We start from the raw sequence: 22,515 nt of genomic DNA on the forward strand, positions 1-22,515 counted from the left end.
AGGGAGGCGTGAAGCCCAGGGGAAGGTTAACCAGCGTGTTGTACAGGGTGTGTGGTGGCCGTGTACCTGTATCTACATGTATGTGTGAGAACTACGTTGTCTTTGCCCAGATACACTGCACTCACCTCGCCTTCAGAAAAGCTTTCCTTCTCTGGAATTCAATGCTTACATTCCCCGTCTCAATAAATACAAGGTTTCCCCTTTCTCTGCCATAAACATTGTTTCCTTCAGAAATTACGCTTTGTTGATGTCATGGCCCACTCTGAGCTCCATAGGTGATGCCGCAAGAATAGTCAGAGCTTTAGTAACTGCTCCACCTTGAGGCATTGGCTCCCCTCTTTCTCCAGCTGTTTTGGCTTTTCTAGTAGATTGTAGGCGATAGAATAGACTTCAGGTAAGCAAATTGCAGAGACTTTTATCTGTGAAAAAAAGTGATGGGCTCTTTATTATTTTCAGTTTCCTCCAAATCTCCAAATATTTAGTTCTCTAATGACTTTCTGTATTTTTCTTTTCAAACGGGAGGGAAAAAAAAGTGCTCTTTTTTTGTTTTGTTTTTAATCTTTTTTAAAAATCACCAAGTCTACCTGTTTTTATGGCTAGAAGGCAGTGACCGTCCAAATACTAATATAAATGTTAATTCTCATTTCTTTTAACACTTTGCCCAGTTGGAAAATAGACAGTCTGGAAACGTGCTTTACTTCTCCCCCTAGACTAGGGAGACGTGGCTGAATTTTCTTCAATACTTTAAAGTTCTGTAGCTATTTTTTCTTTTTTGTTGTTTTGGTTAGGTTTGGTTTCTCTCTAGAAACCAAGCATTTTTTCCTTCCCTAAACACTTAATATATTTGATCAGAGTTAAACTGTTTTTAGCAAAGATTTACATTACTTATTCATTCACATGTGCCAAGCTCATGGTTAATAAGCTCTTTTATCATTCAATCCATGAGTAGGCCACTGATCATTCAACTTCTGAGCAGACCTAGTCTTAGACATCTGTTACCCACGGCCTTGAGCTATAACAACTAAGACACAATAGTATTTAAATTAGCACAACCTATAAGATCTCATGTGAGATGTACCATTTGAGGTAAGCCCTGAGTCCATATTCAAAGACCATCACAGATCTAGAAATAAAGTTTTTTAAAAGCGTAGCTCTTGAGAAGCTTATACATTGAATGCAGAAATGCAGATGTCAGTGAACATAAATGTATAAGTAATACAAAAACATTAACCCTCTGTTATCTAGTACTGTTTAAAATGGAATATTCTGGTTAAATGCTGATATTTACCAAAGAATTATCTTTCACTGGCTTCTAAACAATAACTTCAAAATCCATTCTCTTAATTATTAAGCTATCTGACATTATTATAAAGATGATAGTACTGTATATCTTCTGAAATGCCAGTTAAAAGAAAGTTATGATTAGCAGAATATCAGATAATCAAGATTATAGGGTTTGGCATAGAATCATTTAAAGCTGTGCTAAGCCTTATATGAGGAGTTCATATGTATAACTACGCTTGTATCTATATATAAATATGGTCACCAACATACATGCAAATATACTTGTAAAATGGCAACCATATGGTATGTTTGTATATATGTCAGTACAGGAAATTACTCCTTTCAAAGTGTGTAGCCTATGATTTGATGAGGAACTACAGCTACTTTCTTTCCACAAAAGTGTATCATCTCTGTGACACGTTGACTTATCTTCAGTTTGGTGTTGCAGTGTTTCTGACAATTCTATTCCTTTACTGTGGTTGTTTCCCAGTTACCATGTTGTACTGTGTTTCTGGAGTCTGAAAAATTAGTAGTTGCCTTTCCAGCATGAATGTCATACTACTCCCCTTTATTTTTCATGTCATTCTTGACATAATTATATTGCGATAAGCACCTGAGATATATAACCATTAATCATTAAAATAATATGCTAATTTCAGTTGATATAGAAATTCAGAAAACTCTTAATCCATTTTCTCTGTAGTATAGGACTTTAATGACCATGAAGTGGTCTTATAGTTGTGGCTATAAATAAGTGCCCTGAACTTCCAATATTCTGTGCATTATCACCTTGAATGTCCGTGGAAAACTATCATTCTCTGCACTGCAGTGCCTGACAAATAATATATTACACCGCTGCTATTATATAGATACAGTGAGTATCTCTTTTCCATCATCAAAAAAGAGCTCTGAAATATTATTTGTAGCTTCTCATATATCTTCATAACTTATGAAGATGAGTAAACTTATTCAGGGTGTTTTGGTTTCAGTTTGAACCAGGTCCAGGAGGTAATTGGTCAAAGAGTGAAAAGCTGGCGTCACTGGTTTTGGCATATTATTATCTTGGTGCCTGAGCTCTAATGAATGCCATTCAAGGAGGCCAGATGCATCAGCCGAGGAAAGAGTCTGAAGAGGGACATTATTATAATTGATATTCATTGCTGATGTTGATGCAATTATTATGAGGAATAAGGAAATCTGCCAAGTGTGTGGTGAGATCACAAACCGCCATCTACTACAATAGAAAATGCCTTAACAACGAAAAAAAATTAGAAAAAGGATTTTCCTTTTTCTCTGGAAAAGAATAGTGTCTCATCCAAGGGCAGAACTAATAATACAGAGTCAATATGAATGAAACAAACACATTGGTTGAAGGGTGGTGAGCGTACTTTTGGAGAAAATGATATAACCCAGGATTATACAATAACAATGCATACTTACAATAGGTTTCTTTCCCTTTTTTATGGAATAAAACTCAGATCCACAAGGCTAAACCATATAATTCAAAGAATACTATTAGGAGAGGGCATTGGCTTCTGGATTCAAAAAGCAAAATTCTGATGAAGAAAACTTCTGATTATGATGATGATGATGGCTGGGAGGCTGGAATCTATAATGTAAAGAAGAAAATATTTTCATTTGTTTCATTTTTTTCAATCATTTTGTATGTAAAAGGATACAGCAAGTTTGTTCCTGGAGCATGGTTAGTCCTTTAAAATGGTAATATATGAAGAAGCAAACTTAGGTGACATTCTTATCCTTTACTACCTGTGTAACAGGTGGTTTCATTAAAATTTGAATTTGGCATTGCTTTGTCTTCACTCTCCTATGTTTGCTTGGCAATTTTCTAATTTTCTCTATCCCCAGGGGAAACTACTAGGTCTCCTGTTGAGTTCATTAGGATTGCCCAGTAAATTAAAATGTAGGAGACAGTTTGAAAGGGACAAAAGAACACTATTTGTTAATGAAGCATCTTACCTGAACAAGTTTTTGCTAATCAGTCTAGGGAAAACAAAGCTATGTTTAACAAAAAGTGCCCACGCAGGAGAAGGGAAAGAATCACTGATTATGTAAGTGAGAAAGTGGCTGGTATTCAGCCTAGCCAGCAGGGATGGCACTCCAGCTGCATCTGTTTAGGTATCCCTGGCATATTTGGTTGACTGCAGTGTCACTATAGCTTAGTCCATGAGGAGGTGTTATTCAGTCTGCTGAAATGCAGACTTACTGAGACATACTAGGGAAAGCGGATTTTAAGGAACCATCTTTTAGTGATGACCAAGGGCAAAGTGAGGGGGTTGCATACTCACATGGATCTTAGTTCAGTCTCTCCTCATTTTTTACGTGTAATACTGCCTCAGCCATCTAGTCAGTATCTGATGTTCCTGCCTCCTAGCTGTAGGCTCCCACCCCATCCAAACTCCTCAGAGTGATTGTCTTAAAATAAAAGTCTGATCGTGTCACTCATCTGCAGAAAACCCTTCAGTTTCCCATAACCTAAAGGATAAAGATCAAAATCCTCAGTCAATCAGAGAAATCCCTGTTAGACTTGGCACCAGACGACCTTTTCAGTTCTGCCTCCTGCTGCTCTTCACCTAGTGCACACTTGAGCATCACCTGTACCAAACCTCCTTAATTCTCCAAACTTGCCATACCTCTTCCTACATCAGGTCATTGTACATGCAGTTCATCTGTCTGTGATGACCATTATAATCCTCTTCATCTCTTTTATCACTGGTGAGCAATTACCCTTCCTTTAAGACTGGGATCCAGTACCATCTTTTCTCACAGTAGGTATGTATAGATATATGTATGTCAACTGGGAAAAAAATGCACAACGTAAGAGCTGTGAGCTGAGTTTATTCACTGTCTTACTGAGGACTATATCCTGGAGACAGCCTCACAGATAACTCTGAGGAACTGCTCTGAAGAGGTAGGGGGAGAGGTCAGTACATGTGTGATTTTGGCAAAGGGGTACATGAACTCAAGCACACATCTCAGTAGAAGGTTACTGCTAGTCATGAGGAACAAATATCTCAGTCAGTCATTTTAGTGCTTTTCTAAATACGGGAAGATGCTAGAATCTGGGTTCATAAAAAATTTCTCCTGGAATATTTCTAACTAGCTGAGGACTTGTTCTGCCTGTTTTCCCAGAGCGCAGAGCGCCTCATTCCTGATCTTCACCCTGAATTCCTTTCAGGGTATATTGTAGGTTAGTGACTGCAGCGGCTGACTCAGTCCTTGTAGGAGAAGATGATGGGCAACATTCTTTGTTTTACATCTATATATATACATATGTTTTTACATATATACACAGAGAGAGAGACAGTCCTCATTTTGAACAATAGTGCAGGACCATAAGATGACGGTGCAAGCTAAACCAAAACAAGGTTATCTTACTAATCTGTGGGAAAAATTATAATTGTTTCATGAACTTTGAAATTTTTTTTGTCAAAACATTAAAATGCCTCAGTGTCAGTTATAAATGTATAGAGAAGAAAAAAAATAAAACAAATATGTATTTAACACACTATGATTAAAAACGTTAGAAATTGAACTTGAAAATATTTTATTTCTTTGTAAAGAAGGTAACAGTGCTTTCCTCCTCCTTCTCATGCTGTCACTTTCAGTACAGAGCAAGCATGTTTTCTATGCCTTGGCAAGTTGTCATATCCTTTCTAAGTTGGGATCAGCTTCCAACATTTTGTTCTTTGAACATTCAAGGTCATGAAGTATCTCGAAGGTTCTCTTTAACAGGAAGTTTCTTTTCCAGGGTCACTTCCTCTGGTACATCTTCATCCTTTTGTTACAATCTCTTTTCTCATTTATGTCGGCAAGTTTGCCTTTATTGAGTTCTTCTGGCTGCATAGCTAGGGTCGCTCAACTGGCAGCCGTGTCAACATTCCCTCAGCCAGCTATTTCTTCTGTAGTTCTGTTTAACTTCAATTCAGTTGTCACTTCCAATGTCATCACTTTTTCTTTGTTGAGATTTTTATCTTTGTTAGCCACTTTCCTCTTTTTTTTTTTTTAATAAGTATTTTAATTAATTAATTAATTATATTTTTTTGGCTGTGTTGGGTCTTCATTTCTGTGCGAGGGCTTTCTCTAGTTGTGGCAAGCGGGGGCCGCTCTTCATCGCGGTGCGCAGACCTCTCACTATCGCGGCTTCTCTTGTTGCGGAGCACAGGCTCCAGACGCGCACGCTCAGTAGTTGTGGCTCACGGGCCTAGTTGCTCCGCGGCATGTGGGATCCTCCCAGACCAGGGCTCGAACCCGTGTCCCCTGCCCTGGCAGCCAGATTCTCAACCACTGCGCCACCAGGGAAGTCCGCCACTTTCCTCTTTTAATTACTCATACTTATAAAATAACACGTGGATTTATAACTAGGAGACAAAAAACAACACAACTGCACACTTTTTTGTCTGTGCCTAAGGGTGCACAGTGAGGAGTCATTGACAGAACGTAAAAGAATTGATGTATTAGTCACTGACCATGATCACATCTTCACATCTGTTATCTACATTATGATTTGTGAATGGAAGAGCTGGCAGTGGAGTTTGTACTTTTTGCAATTACTCATAGTTAATATACTGTGGAAATTAAATTTAAACTGTGTTGTTGAGGCACTAGTGTTATTTGAGTAAACTATGTATCATGGTAACTAAAATTCACATATGTTGGAATGGTGCAAAGCAAGGACTGCCTCTGTGTGTGTGTGAGAGAGAGAGAGAAAGAGAGAGAGAATTTATTTGCACTCTATCTTTCCATCTATAATGTAAATCCCTGGGTATCAGACACCTCTTGTGTATCACTTCTGAGGTTTTTGGCTACTTCCTTTACGCCAGCTGGTCTGTGACAGATTTCAAATGAAAAAATTCAGTTGTGCCTAGCCTTATGCTCACATCAGGCACTTCTCACCTCAAGTTTTCCTGTTTATATGGAGGTATGAGATGTCAGAGGATCTGCTTGATACCTATACACATGCACCCCAGTAGGTGAACCATAGAGAAATTTTTATTTCTTCCTTTAATTTAGATACACTGTTTTCAGACTCAGGAATTTGTACAGCCTCACGGGACGTTCTTGTAAGATCAAGCAATCTCTTGTGCTGAACCAAAGGCCAAGATTTGGTTCTGAGTCTTCAAATGTTAACACACATGGATCTGGGAACCATGGGAAATAACATTGGCCTTTCACCATCATCTCAGAGACCTACTTCTAGAACTTTGCTTGCTGTCTTAACAAACTTGGCTTCTGCTAGGTTACAGTTTCTCATTCCAAAAAGAGGAATAATTCTTTTCAGAGTAGGGTAAGTATTCCAATGAACTAGATTCTACCACTACCATGTGGTTACTTTGGGCTGTTCATGCCAAAAGATGAATAGGCAAGGAAAGTGTTTATTTATGGCTGTGTTGGGTCTTCGTTTCTGTGCGACGGCTTTCTCCAGTTGCGGCAAGCGGGGGCCACTCTTCATCACGGTGCGCGGGCCTCTCACTATCGCGGCCTCTCTTGTTGCGGAGCACAGGCTCCAGACGCGCAGGCTCAGTAATTGTGGCTCACGGGCCCAGTTGCTCCGCGGCATGTGGGATCTTCCCAGACCAGGGCTCGAACCCGTGTCCCCTGCATTGGCAGGCAGATTCTCAACCACTGTGCCACCAGGGAAGCCCAAGGAAAGTGTTTAATGTACTCATGGGGTAATGAACCCAGAAAAATTAAAAACATATATATGGAATTGGAACTAACTACTGTAGGAAATTAGGAGTATATTTGGATCTTGGGATTTACTGAGAAACATCTCATGATGTTTTCCTGCCCACTAATAACAATAGAGAATTACTGGAACCATGACCCAAGAAAAACAAGTCTATAAGGGCTGAGACCCTTTAGGGATGTGATCTTGGTCATTCCACTAGGCAAGTTACCAGAACAGTCAAAGCACAAAATGCTGGCAAAGGTCGAATACCTATTGTGTGGAGGGTATAGGAGGGAGGATGAAAATCAGCTGCATCCTCAGAACAAATTGCAACAGCAGAGAGTACAGCTTGTTTAGAGAAACTTCTTGCACTACCCTCCTTGAGAAAAAGGTGAGGATTATCTTTTTCTCTTGAAAACGGAGGCCACTATTGTAGAGTGGGAGCCAGACGGATTGCTCTTCTGTACCATCAATTGTGGTAGCCTGCTCAATGAGGTACCAGTCATATTGGCTCCTTCCTGCCCTATTTCACAAGTTTTCCCCTTATTTGGGGGGATATTGTGCTTCCTGATAAAGTAAGGGTGTGTGATTTTTTTGGTTTCTAGCTCTGCTTGCTGGGGAGACCTGGTTAAGATACCCTGTAAGGCAGAGAATGTGCTTGCTTGGCGTTTCTTGCCTTTTAGTATGTATTTAGTGCCTACCTATCAGGTGCCAGCTACTGTAGTAGGTATTTAGGCTATGAAAACATACAGACACAGTCCCTTCCTTGAAGGAGGTACAATTCAGTGGGGAGTTGGGGGGATGTGGTATAAGAGGAAATAGAAAGTAAGAACTATCCAAGTTTGCCTGGTAGTCAGTGAAGACTTAGAGAGAAAGTAATACTGCAGGTGAAATTTGAGGATGACTAGCAGATTACCAAGCAGACAAGATGGATGAAGTTCTTCCAGGCAGAAAGAGTAGAGCTACAAAGGCATGAAGGCATGCTAGAACACGGCATATTCAGAATAGCCAGTAACTCAGAAAGACTGGCCTGTGTGAAGGATAAAGGTGAGAACTGAGGTAATCCAGCAGTGGAGGCCTTGGGTTATGCAAAGAAATTAAAACATTATCACATGAGCAATAGGTGGCCATTAAGAAATTTTCATCAGGAGACCAACACAAACTGATTTTCTAGTTTGAAGGGCTCTTGGAAGGTAGGGAGAAGGATGGATTGGAAGTAGGAAGCAATTGTAATTGTCTAGCTAAGCGGTTATGAAAGCCTAAAGTAGGCAGTGCCAGTGGGTAAGAAGAATGAAGATGTTGAAGAGACTTGCAAAAGGTAAAACCAATACTGCTTGTTAATGTTTGGGATGGTAGGAAAGGGGATAAAGAAGAAGAAATAGTCTATGATGATTTCCACCTTTATGGCTTAAGCAGTACACCAAATTAGAAAATTCCCAAAAAGAACTAAGTTATTCTACCCTCAAGATCTAGCAGCAGAGTGTTTGGCAAGGAGTTGATGTTTGGTAAATTTTAAATTGATTTCTAAATGATCCAGCTTCCTCTAGTACTACTGCCTATGCTACCAACCCTGCACGCTGATTCCCATTGAGAAAGTCATCATGAACTAATATTGGTTTTTTTAAGGAATAATTTAAATGTTTCTCTCTTAAGTAAAAGTGATTTAAAATGTTCAGCAATAAGTAAGTAAAATGTTTTGACTATATTCAGGCCTTGAAGCTTAGTTTCCACATTTATGAGTTGAGTGTTCGGCCATCTGGATTTTCCACATGGATCCATTTGAAAAGGAGACTGCAAAGGTTTATAACGCTAAATTAACTTGTTTCAAGGGCCAAGCAACATATTTCCTTCTTCTTGACTATCTTGACAGCTTACTTCTTTGCATTTCATCTGTGCACATATTTGGGGAGAAATGCATCTTTCAGTGTGATTCCCGACAGCCATATTATTTAAGTTTCAAAGTGTTTTGCCTCCTGAAAATGCAAGTCACATTTGTTAATTTTGATTTATAGCTAATGTTTGGTACTCCACTCATGATTTTCACTTAACACACTTAATGAGCATCAGTTCTCACAGTGCCCCATATGTGGTCTGAAAATGTTATTTACAGCCTCTCAAGGAGGGAAATGTCACAACAAGAACTTAGATCTCAGCAGGCAGCAGAATAAGGCAGACTGGGATGAGCTGGGATCCAGGAACTTCACATATGCAATTTCAGTGGGTCACATGCTCAGAGATGAACCTTCCTATAGACAGGATGTGTCTGTTTAGCCAGATAGGATTAGTATAATTACAGAGTTTCAAAATTCCAAATGTCACATGCAATCAAAATGCCATGTTTCTGTCTTACAGATTGGGAAGTTAAAGGGCATTTGAATTTAACAAGTAGGTCATGGGTGATCACCACACAGATATTTTTAATAGGTCACAGCGGAAGAGGCCAGAGTGCAGTAGATTGAGGGACGGGTAAAAGTGAAAGAGGATGGACAGTGGTTGTAACTTCTCTTGTAAGAACTTAGTGGTAAAGGATAGAAGAGAGATAAGACTGGATTTTGATTATGAGATTAAGGCAATGGTGGAAAGGTAGGGTTTAACACTGTTTTTGTAGTGGGAAATTCTTGAATCAATTCTTTAGTTTGAAAGGAAAAGAGCCAGTAAAGAGAGAAAGTTCGAAGAACAAAGAGAGAAGGGGGTTTGAATAGTGCTGGAGAAATTAAGTCACGTAAAGGGAAAATAACTGCTTGTGTTTACCTATAATATTGAAGCAGGGCTATGGCTTATTAGGTTACACATGACTAAGGAAACCGACTTCAAAGGAGATTTATGGTGAAGCTAATATATATTATCTTCAGGAACTTTGACTTGCACGGGCTTCTTCTATGAGAGGGACCCTAATAATGTTATGCCTGGTCATATATGTTGGTACAATTTCAAAAACATATGATATTTTATAAGTAACTGGTAAAGACTACTATGTGTTTCTACTCCAGCTTCATTCTCATCATGCCTCTCCTTGTCTCAGGTGGCCAAAGAATGGCTATGGGCATTTAAGGGATCTATCTAAGTGGAGTTTAATTCAGGAATATATTTAGTTTGCTTTTAGTGAGATAGAGATGTGGCTTATAAGATGTGGCTTACTCCCATGTACAAATAAATTTTTGTCCATCATTTCAACATAGAAATATCCTCCAGAAATATTCTTATCATCTACTTGTCTGTTCACTGGGAACCATCACATTCAAGTGCATGACCACAGGTTGTCCAGCCACATAAAGGTAACGCTATGTGTCTGGTGTACCAAAAGATGTGGACAATAGAGCAAAAACAAAATGCGAAATGCGTGAAGCCAGAAGTCAATCTTTGGCAAAATTGTCCAAACTATACAGCTTATTTATGAAAAAAAAAAAACTCAAAAAAGGTCCTAAAAGTTGACAGTATTCTAAAAATTTTATATGACTTTATTAATGAGTTGTAAAGCTCATACTTTTTTAAACTATCAATCATTAAAACATAACAAGTTTAGTCAATCATAGCCAATTCAGTTATCTTTTTTTCTATAGGAAATTATATTTTAAAACCCTTATAAGAAGGGGCTTTCAAAGAGTGTGTAGCTAAAACACGTAGAATAAAAAGGAGTTTAGAAGTGTCAAGCAGTTAATTAGTAAAGATTGTGCTGTTTTTCTGATGATTGTGCTATTTATCATATTTTAAATATATAATTTATTGCCATAGCTTTCTCTTTATAAATATTCGTTTTTGCACTCAATTTTGTATTCGTAACTTTGTAGTCTTTTTTCTCAGAGAGGGCTCCCCAAATTGTACACATTTTGGGTTGCACAGAACCTGGATCTACTGTGGCATGGGGGCTGAGTGTCCAGCTAGGAGTCAGGGGACTCCAAATTTGAGGATAGACGGGATAAGAGACAAGGGAGCCTGGTGGTTCACTACGGAAGATGGAAACCTGGGTAATATTTGTAAAGCATTGCAGCTTTCCAGACACTATGGTAGACACTTAGTTTATGTTAATTCATTTAGTCCTCTCAATACTAATATCTGACCCTTAGTGAGCATTTACCCACTTACCATATGGCAGGAACTATTCCATGCATTTTACATACATTAACTCATTCAGTCATCACAACAAGCCTAGGAGATGAGTGCTGTTATTATTCCCCATTTTACTGGTGGGGAAGTTGGAAGGACTCTAGTCAGTAGCAGAGCCATGATCATGCATGGGCTCTTTGTCTTCAAAACAACAACTTTAGCCCCTATGGTATGCTTGCCTCATAGTGACGTAAGTAAATCTTTTTTTTCTTTTTTTCCTCTTAACTCTAAGGACATACAAGATCAGATAATTGAAATAACTTGTTCAAGGTCACATAGTCCGTGATGGAACTAAGATCTGAAATTCTTCTGAGTGGTTTCAGAACCAATACACGTTTCAGCTGCACCAAACTGTCGCTCATTAAGACTAGTTATTCTATGTTGTGTACTCACCAGAAAATCTCCAAATATGGAAATTCGGAAAGAGCCCTTTTCTTGTCTGGTACTCAGTCCTCAGACGGCAGCTGGGTGAGGAGGTTGGAGAGGAAATCCTGAAGCATTTGGTCTGTGCCTGGTAGGACAGTGCTCTTGGGCGAGACAGAGAAGGTCAACTAGATCAGAACTGCCAGGAGACATAACAGAAAAGCAAGCAGTGGATTAAGAGAGGAGTCAGTACCGGTTACAGCTCAGTGCAGGTGTAGTTTCACAAATGCTAAGTGACCCGTTATCTGACTCTCAGAAAATAGTGCCATAGATAAATTCTTGTCACCTTTATTTTCAAAATTACTTTCTGTTTTGGGGGGATTCTTTTGTTTGCTTTTTTGTTTTTTAAGTCAGAGAGAAGTCCTTCTCATTATATTTGTCATTGCAAATCACTTAGTAAACTATTAAGTGTCTGTGACATGACACAAAATGACAAAGTCAATTCTTGTTCCTTGAGCTTTTATCACACAGGACAGCCAGCGCTGGCTAAGGCAAATGGGAGAAAGATTTTTAAAAGTATATTTGTCATGAGTTATCAATAAAGTGTATTCATTGCTGAGGCCATACTAATTTGGTATAAATTAACTAGATTGTAAATCACCTAGGAATTGTATTCTAGTTTGGGGAACAGACATTTCATAAATAAAAATTCTGAACAAGGACAAGTGCTCATGACATGACATAGAAAGTCAGAAAACGGAGTTAACTAACAATGACACTTAATCTAGTTGTGGATAATAGTGATTTTGAAAAAAAAAGAGCAAAATGAGACTAATATTATCAAGAAAGGGGTAAAGTGAAAACAGAATGGTATGATGGAAGACCAAGGGAACAGAGGTTTGCTTTTGTTGGAGACTGTGGCGAGTGATATTTGATAGGTAGGTTGGGTATAGATTGTCAAGACCAAACTGAGGAACCTGGACTTCATAAAACAGAGAACTATCAAACTTAAAAGAGGTCAATTGCTGAGTGAAGTCTGTTGTTTTGGGAAAATTGATTAGGTGTCAATATGCAGAATTATTTGGGAAGTTCAAGAGTTCCAGAAGAGAGATTGAATGCAGGGAAATCTTATAAGATATTAAACATTTCCAACAGGCGATGTTCAGAAGCAGAAGTAAGGTGAGAAGTACTCGAACTCACATGTTTCAAAGATGAGACAGGACTTGAGGACTCTACAGCATAGCTGGTTATGTGAAGAAGGATGAAAGCATTTACTAGGTAGATGCTATGTGGGCAGGATATGGTGTCCTACAAGTAGTGAGAGACAGAGACAGAGACAGAGACAGAGGGAGGGCAGGAGGGAGGAGGGGAGGGAGGAGACTTAATGTAGTGAATTTCGGTGTTCATGGTAGAGATTGGCTATCTGTGGATGTAAAAGAAGAGACTGCCTGCAAACGTGTATCCTGTATGCTTAGGACGCTCAAATCTCTAAGCATTATCCACCTCCCTTTATTCTGTACCCAAGCTCACCAATCAAATTTCTAATTGTTTATTTGGTTTCCCATATATATGTGTGTGTATACACACACACACACACACACACACACATATATCAGGAAAGTACTGGCTAGAGATCATCAATAATACACTCTAGAAAGTACTGTCCCCATGGTACAAGAAGCCTTGGCATTCTGGTTTACACATATGTTCCCTGTAGATTCAACTAGATGAATGTGTCTCACTGGGTCTGATTAACTCTGGGGCTTGGACAAGATAGAGGTTCTGAGACCAGTTCTGCGCTGTGCCCAATTAACCAAGATCACGCTTCCTTTTAGGGTCTGCCTTGGCTCTAGTTACACTAACTTTGCATCCTTATGTGATACACATTTCACAGTGCTCCAAACTGCAATCCTCTACAGAGACAGGACTATCCCTATTCTGGCTAGGATGTAACTTCTCTGTTTCATCCTTGGAGGCTCATTCAAGGAATTGAAATTTCACATAAATGAATTGATATGATTTGATCATTTTGGAAGGTATGGAAGAGAAAATTATCCTGACATATGCTCACATTTTGATTGTGATTAAGTAGTCATAAGTGGATGTCACTTTTCAAAGAGAAAGTCTAACAGAATAACTGTGAAAGAGTCCCATGGTCTCAGTTCACGCAGTCTTGGGTGACCCATACTGAACTACCAGATCTTCCTTGTCTTCCAGATGATAAAGCAGTTGTGAGAAGTAATCAAATATGTTCCTGTTGATTTAAGTTTCCCATATGAAAGGTGCTTGCATAAGAAAAACAAATCCTATAAGAAACAATCTATGATTATAGCGATGTTCTTAAATGAGCTACAAGTTTATAGTTTAATGAAGTACAAATGAACATACTTTGGACTTTAATCCAATATGCAGCAGACCATTAATCTATGACCATATGAAAGGCTAAACATTTCTTTCTTTTTCTTTTTCTCTCTCTTTTTCCTTTCCTTTCCTTTCTTTCTCTCTCTTTGTTTCTTGCTTTCTCTGTGTTGGAGTCTATGATCTACTGCTTCATCATTTCTATATCTCTATTACATTTTAAAATAAGAATCAGAAATCCCATATGATCTATGAATGTAGAGAAGATAAGATAGAAAAGAAAGGGTAGGAATGTCTGTACATATTTGTGAGATTAAAAAGAAAACAGAACAGTGTATCTGAGGAAAATAGGCAATATTTTAAAAAACCCAAGATGTAACCAGATTTCCATTCAATCTAGCATCTTTTCAAATACTTTGCATCTAATAACAGCAGAAATGGGAGTGCATTACATCAAAATGACATATAGAAGGGGCTCACCCAGCTGGCAGACAGCGGCTCTTAGTGCTTGGGATGGTGTTATTTAATGTGTTTATGACTATTGCTTAAGCATGTTCAGAATTTTATATACAGAGATATGAATAGGACTTACTGTATCTCAGTATAACCACATCTGCATAAAAGGCATATGGAGATGAATTCCCTCTGCACACTTTACCCCAAATTACCAGTGTTAATGATGTCCAGAAATTTTATTGGAAAAACAAATACTGGATATAAAAGCAAAGGTGTAGTTTTCAGGAAGATTGATCCTCAGATTTATTAGTAAGGGATATTTCAAATAAACATCTTATTAATTGCCAATTGATGACCTCATGATGAAATATGCTTCTAACACGGCTTCATTTCCCCCAGGCATCAAATGGATATAAAGATCAGTTCCCATGAAATGGGTCCTTTCGAAGTAGGAACAGAGCAGAAGAAATTCCCACGCTTCAATTTAGCCAGCAAAGTCAAGAAGGGACTCAAGTGAAGAATGAATTCCAGGGAAAGCTAGGTGACCACATACTTAATGGCAGAATGCTGAGAGATTTTCTAAAGTATATTATAAACACAAGTAATTCTTACCTGTGTCAATGGCTGGGTGGGCGTACCCACAAACTCCTCGGACTGTGTGGAACGGTTTCATTTCTCAGTATTTCTTAGCTTCTGAATTCAGTAGGTTCCCTGTTTTGCCATAACTCTTTTTTCCATGGCAGCAATTTTCATGTTTTTATAGCATTTTTATGACCCACTGAAAGGCCTCTTGGCACGATGTTTGGCAGTGTTTCACCTCAGATGCTGTCACAAAAGAATTCACAACAGTAGGGAGCAGAGCTTCATCAAGGAATCCAACCTACACTTGCCGCAGGTATAATGGATGTCAGCCCCCAGGTACCTCCCATTACCCTACAGCTAACTCAGTTCTACTCAGTTCCCCAAATCGATGAGAGCCAACTCTGGACGGAAATCAGGAGCGCCTTTCTCATGAGTAGGTGAGTCCGTAGCTTTAAGCCTCTGTGCGAGGGCACCCATATGAGAACCAGACTGCTGTGTTACGTCCCAATCCATCTAATTTGTCCTCTTACATAGTTTCAGTGGAAAATTTAGTTCCCTACCGAGACTAGAACCTTGGAGTAAACTGTAGATCAGTTGACTGAGGAACTTAACTTCCTACTCATTTCTTTCCATCTAGCTTATACCAGTGTCGAATGCCCCATATTCTGGATCTGAGCCCTGTAGTCTCAGAGGGTGAATGGAGCCCCGCTTGAACGTATCCAAACGCTGATGCCCATCCCTAAGACTGCCTAGACACTGCTGATGCTCTCTGCACCCATGTTGACTCAGTCCTGATTTCCACCCCCTACCCTTCATCCTCACCTCTGGCTGACAACAGCAGGATAAGCAAGATCAGATTGATTAGCTTGCACTTGGACTACTGATGTAGATTTCTGAGCCTTCCTTATGAGACAGCCAGTACCCTCAATCTTAGCACACCCCAAATATCATGCCCAGAGCATTACCCTGTTTGGCCACTCAGGCAGCTGGAAGAGAACGGTAGACCCATTTTTCAAGAGGAGAAGGAGGCCATAGGGAACAAAAGTCCAAGGCATCTCTGACAAATGGGGAGCTGGAACAGGGGAAATAATTCTGCCTTCTCCATCCAGTCCCATTATCTAAAAGGGCCTAAATAGTATTGGTCTATTAAGAAGGAAGGGAGGGAGGGAGAAGGAATGATACTAGTAAGCCAGTAGATTAATTCGAAGCCTAGATAAGAAGCAGAGTAGATATGGAGAGCTCCATTTTCCTTTCATCCCTCCTCATTTCTTACTATTTAGTTGACTGTAAATTGGAAGTTGGGAGTGAATCTCTTGCTTTTGAACCTGATGTAGTCTGAATTAAAATCAACCTGAGAAGCCTGCTAAGTCTAGCCAAAGTTGAGTCAACGTTTATCCTGAGGATGCCAAGGAGATTGTATTGTTCTACTTTTTCAGATTCCTCCTCTCTCTCCCCCAACACTGTGCTTTAGTTATACCAAACCATTTTGTGTGTGTGTTCCCTACAATCTATTTTATATCTCTGTTCTGTTTAATGATAATGTTCGCTATCCCTAAAATTCTCTGGCCTTCTTCCTATGCAGGGAGCTTGGATTGATTTGCCAAAGCCAACGTTAGATGTCACTTCCTCTCTGAGGCATTTTTTAAGGCACCCATCCCTGTTTCTGTTGGCAGAGTGAATCATCTTCCCCTCAGAATGTGGTACCAATTGGTATTATTTCACAGTATGGTGGGAGAGGGAAATATACAAGTGAATAAGTAGATTGCAGTTGGTAAAGTAGATATAAATGGTAATCAATAATTATAATAGATTATGGTGATTGTAAAAATACAGTACAAATATAGATGAGGTGGTGATTGATGGGTCATATTCAAAAGTAATATTAAATCAACAAGCATTTTTCTGGATGACATTTTCATCCGGCTTTCCCAAAGGCTCTAACCATACTTCACCTCACTTAACATTTTTGTAGTTGTTGTCTTGAATGAGGTAGATCTCATGCTTATTTTGATTCCCCAATCCATTAAGATTGCTAATGCAGTGGATAACAAAATAAAAATGCAAAAATGTTTCAACAAACTGGATTTGGTGGATGAAATTTAACTTGTGGAATGGGTGCTGGGTCTTCTCATACACTATTGATGAAATTGGAAATTGACTGATACAGTTTTTTTGGAAACTTGGCAACACATATCAAAAACATAAATTAAAAAAAAGCCCTTTAAGCCAGACATTTCACATCTAGGGATATTTTCAAAGAAATAACCAGACATGCTGTTTAATTTTTGTGTTTTATATACTCAAATGTTCCTTACATTGTTTGAAATAATAAAAATGAGAAATTGAGCACATCAGTGATATAGCTACATAAACAAACATGCATACATATAGAATGTATGTCAAAAACACACACTTTAAAAATCACATTAAATGCAACTAGAGATGATCATACTAAGTGAAGTAAGTCAGAAAGAAAGACAAATACCATATGATACTACTTATATGTGGAATCTAGAATATGACACAAATGAACCTATCTATGAAACAGAAACAAAATGAGGGACATAGAGAATAGACTGGTGGTTGCCAAGGGAGAGGGGGTTGGGAGAGGATAGTAATGGGAGTTCGGGATTAGCAGATGCGAACTGGTGTATATGGAACGGATAAACCACAAGGTCCTACTGTATAGCACAGGGAACTACATTCAGTATCCTGTGATAAACCATAATGGAAAAGAATATGAAAAAGAATGTATATATATGTATAACTGAGTCACTTTGCTGTACAGCAGTAATTAACACAACGTTGTAATTCAACTATACTTCAATAAAAAATAAATCTAAAAAATCACATTATAAATAGTATGTAATTACAAGATAAATAATATTGTGCAAAACTGAAAGACAAAAGCAAAATACAAGATCATTTGAACAGCGTTGTATAAAGTCATATTACGAATGCATATACAACTCAGAGGTCATTCAGGAGCACACTGGCTCTCAGAGAACCATTAAAGCTTGATTTCCATCCTTTAGTCATGATTTGTGGAAATGCAAAACCTCCCAACTTTCTGCTCATTCCCAAGGGCTCAAGCACTCCTGATCCAGTGCCTAAATTTATGGATGATGTCTTTTTCAGGCTTCATCACCTCGGGTAAAATGTTCCACCCTTTTATCAGTTTCCATAAAATATCCACTCACACTAAGCAATGGATGAATTCTTATTGAATTCACTGAAGATAAGAGGCTGGGGGTTACAGGGAGGAGTTAACACCGCAGTGCCCTTGAGTTTCCATCACTTCTTTTGGCCTCCACACTTCCTGCTCATCCACCCTTTCCCCTCCTCTCACCCCTGGTCCTCACTCCCTCCCTCTTGGTGCCTTGGTGCCATTTGATAACCAGGCCCTGCCTAGGGATCAACTTCTGCCTCAAGGATCAACAAATACAGTGTTGGGGAGGAAAAAAAACTTCCCTCTACCCTTTAGGTTCTTCTGGCTGGTCTAAGAATTAAATTGATATAAAACAGATTAACAGGAGAAAATCAAATTTCATTACATATGTACAAGAATCCCACATACATGAGAGGGTTAAAGACAGGTAAAATGCGGTTTGTATGCCATCCTGAGCTAAGGAATGGACTAGGGGCCTGGGGCTTCCAAGGACAGGAGGGTCATTCACAGGACAACAAGAAGAAGAGCAGAAGTTTGGAGATCAGATGTTGTTTGCCCTACCATAGAGATGCAGCCACTTACATAAAATTTTTCTCTGATAATAACTCTTCTCTGGGAAAAATCCCCAACTTAAATTCTTCTAGGTAGCTAAGAGAGGGCAGTAGTTTCTCTTGAACCCGCAGGGTCTCGATTGCCTTTCGCTCAAAGTAATCCTAATCCTCATGCAAAAGTGCCACATTTAAGGGGAGGCTCATTCTGAATGCCTGCAACAGTTATATGTATGTTGGCTGTTACAGTGATAATATTCCCAACTAATTATATATATCTTTGTATAGATGAAAGCATGGGGGCCTACCAAAATATTAATAGCAGTTAATTCTTGGTGGTAGAAATGAAAGTGATTTTATTTTTATTGTTATTCTGTAATTCTTAAACTTTCAAAACTGAGCAAGTGCTACTTTTTTATTATAAAGAAAAAAGTATTTTTTTAAAGTGGAATTGTTTGTTTCATGATATAGTGAATTCTCCAGAATTAGAGACAAGACCATAGTCTGGGGGACTATTTTAGACATAATGTTATAGGAGGGTCCTTCTAAGTGTACAATTTTATGATTCAAGGGTGTTGTTAAGATAAAATGATATAATGAAAATGAGAGTACTTTGAAAAGTACGAATCTCCATAAAAATACGCTATTATTTTGATGTTTTGTAGTGTAGTGATAAGTACAATTGCTGGCACTGAATAGAATCTAAACTTCTAGAATAGGATGGAACAGACGATTTTAGGACAGACATACGCTATAATGGTTCAAATCCCAAAATTCATGTTTGAAAAGACATCCTATCTCTTCATTTCTTTCCTTCCCTTACTTCCTGAGTCTCTCCTTTATTTTACCTAGGGCAATAGGAAGGAAAGAAGGGACGAAGTTTTACTTCATTATCATGGTAAATGTAGGAATTTAAATAAGTAACTATTGTCCTATGATGTTATGTTTACACCTATAAAGCAGAGATATCTAATCCTCTTTTGTGTCTTCCGGAATTTTTAATCCTTTAATTGTTCACAGCAGTCAATAAAAAGCAAGCTGATTCATGAATAAAAATTAAAGAAAGCAAAGTTCATAGGTAGGAAGATTGGTAAATATTTGGGGTTAGAAAAATAGGTCTTTTCCGAATGGTCTAAGGAGGGTTAAAATCAAACAAACATATTCCTTGCTTGTTGGACCTGAAAGTATCAGGAAAACTTTTCAGTCATGATGGGCTCTTGCTTGTTTTGTTTCATTTTGTTTTATTTTTTGCTTGTTTTAAATTTTGCTTGTTTTCATTTTTTTTAATTTTTGCTTGTTTTAAATTTTGTTTTATTTTATTTTGTCTTTTACAGTTGTCTAAGGAAGTTTAAACAGGGGTTAGGATGTAGGAAAAGATTTTTTAAAACCTTTAGAAATATGAGGTCCTTGTCATCATTTTCAGTGAGTGTCATCCATGAATATAAAGCATACTTTAAACTCTGTGAAACCTTAGCATTAAGATTATGGCACATGTTATTGGCCTTTCCTAGGCTCTGAAACTAGAAATTCATCTGCCTCTAACCTTTCCACCCAAGTCGACTTCATACATAAATAAAGAGCAAGTTGAAATTACAGGGAGCTGTAAAGAAATGGAAGTTCTCCGCTTTCTTCTTTGAAAACCAATATTAACATATATGAGGTGCAATTGTCAAGCTAAAATATTGTCAGATGATTCATAAGGAATGAGTGGCCAGCAGGCTGGCCTGACTGATCCCTTACATTACTGATTTTTAATGGGTCTTTGGGAAAGAAGATGGTTATTTCCCATCCCAGACAGCAATGAAGGCGGGGGCTGGTGGGCAGAGGGAGGGAGAATGGCCAGATACTGAGCACAAAGGGACGAGGATGCCACCCAGCACAGCATGTTCAGATGTTAAATTTTTCAGTAAACAGCTTGTAAATTAAATCCCAAAGGACTCAATTTCCCCTCTTCCCATGCCTTCTCTCTCCCACCTGACCCCCTCTTATCACCTCCCCAGGGAGGACCAAGCATACATGTCAGGCATCCTTTTAACTTGTCAGGGACTTAACTCTAGCTGAGGCAACCAGATACTACAGCTAAATGGATTTACACATTTGAGGGTGACTATCTGCTTCTGTTCTCTGAGCTATGGCATTTTTGTCTAATTTGTTGCTTACCTGTCACAGCAGCATTGATTACTGTAACCAGTCTGTGCAGGAGGCAGGGGTTTGGGGCAAACATGGGATGCTGTCCCCCCGATTTGGCCAGGGGACTGCTTCTCCCTGAAAGGTCCTGGACCAGCATCTACTTGATCTATGTGATAGAGATAGAGTAAATATGTAGACAGGGACGGAGCATGTGCTGAACTTGGGAAGGGAGCAAAAGGGGTATGAAATTGTGCTCCTGTTCTTCAGAACTCCCAGCTCCGCTTCTGTGAGCATCATGAGCAGTAATGTTTGAGGCCTTCACTTGCTGGTTGCCTTTTACTGGACACTGTTCACTGACTTCATTCATTCATCCAACGTTTATTGAGATTGTTTATAAGTTTCTAGCAACTGTCTTTTAAGACCTTGATTCTTACCAACATGAAATCTGAACTGAACAAATTCCTATGGGTCTGTACATCTAGATCCCAGGGGAGAGGGAAAGGGGTTATTCTGCTGGAATTGGGCATCGTGGAGGTAAATTGTTGGAGATTCTCCTTATACAAAGACCTGATAAACCTAATGCAAGGGCTTCCCTGGTGGCGCAGTGGTTAAGAATCCGCCTGCCAATGCAGGGGACACGGGTTCGAGCCCTGGTCCGGGAAGATCCCACATGCCGCGGAGCAGCTAAGCCTGTGCGTCACAACTACTGAGCCTGCGCTCTGGAGCCCGCGAGCCACAACTACTGAGCCCGTGTGCCACAACTGCTGAAGCCCATGTGCCTAGAGCCCGTGCTCCGCAACGAGAGAAGCCACCAGAGTGAGAAGCCCGCGTACCACAGCGAAGAGTAGCCCCCGCTTGCCGCAACTAGAGAAAGCCCGTGTGCAGCAAAGAAGACCCAACGCAGCCAAAAATAAAATAAAATAAATTAAAAACAAAACAAAACAAAAACCTAATGCGAGAAACAGTTAAGGTATATGGTGGTAAATGGCCAGTGCCAGAGTTGGAGCAGTGGAATAACCGTATGTAGTAATAGTCCTTTAAACTCTTGGGAAGTTTATTAGCAGAGAAAATCACTTCAAAGGAAAATAAAGTTGATGTGTATCGTACGATCTTGAATATCTTAAGAGCTTGTGATCTTATCGTAAATATCGGTATAAGAAATGATTTGACAGGCCAGGAGGATGCCTTCACCAACTTGCTGTGTCCTCCCCTCCCGCTTCCCGTGCCGTCTCCACTGGTTTAACCTGGAGGAATGAACCAGACTGTGTCATTCCTCCCACGGTCACGTGCTCCTGGGAGCAGGCCGTGCTGGGGCCTGTGTGATATTAATTAAAGCATTTTGTGACCTAGTCCTTCAGGGAAGACATGCACAGGTTCTGTCTCAATAAACTGAACAAGCAGTATTAAATAACAGAAGTAATACCATGAGTGATTTTAAAGCAAGCAATGGATGTCCAAGCCCCCTACTGTTTGCGGTTTAATAAGTAATCCTAACACAGAGGGGACAGAGTCCTTCTCCACTCGAGCATGGTGATTGTTGAAGTGAGACTAGACATTAGTAACTAGAGCAGCACTGGAGGTGACACGTGAAATGACACCTACAACCCCTAAACTCAACTTCAGGACCAGCTGAGAGTAACAGACCCTACAGCAGGGAGCAGGAGTGGAGTTTCCGCGTTAGCAGGAGTGTACTCCATTGGGCAGAGAACGCTTCAGAGAGATCATAACTCAAGACAGCAACAGGGGTCAAGTCTTTTCTTGTAAAGGAGTGTTTCTCAACCCTGGCTGCGTGGTAGAATCACCTAGGGAACTTTTTTAAAAACACTGATGCC

The sequence above is a fragment of the Eschrichtius robustus genome, chromosome 21, assembly GCF_028021215.1.
Source record: "Eschrichtius robustus isolate mEscRob2 chromosome 21, mEscRob2.pri, whole genome shotgun sequence".
Classification (NCBI taxonomy): Eukaryota; Metazoa; Chordata; class Mammalia; order Artiodactyla; family Eschrichtiidae; genus Eschrichtius; species Eschrichtius robustus.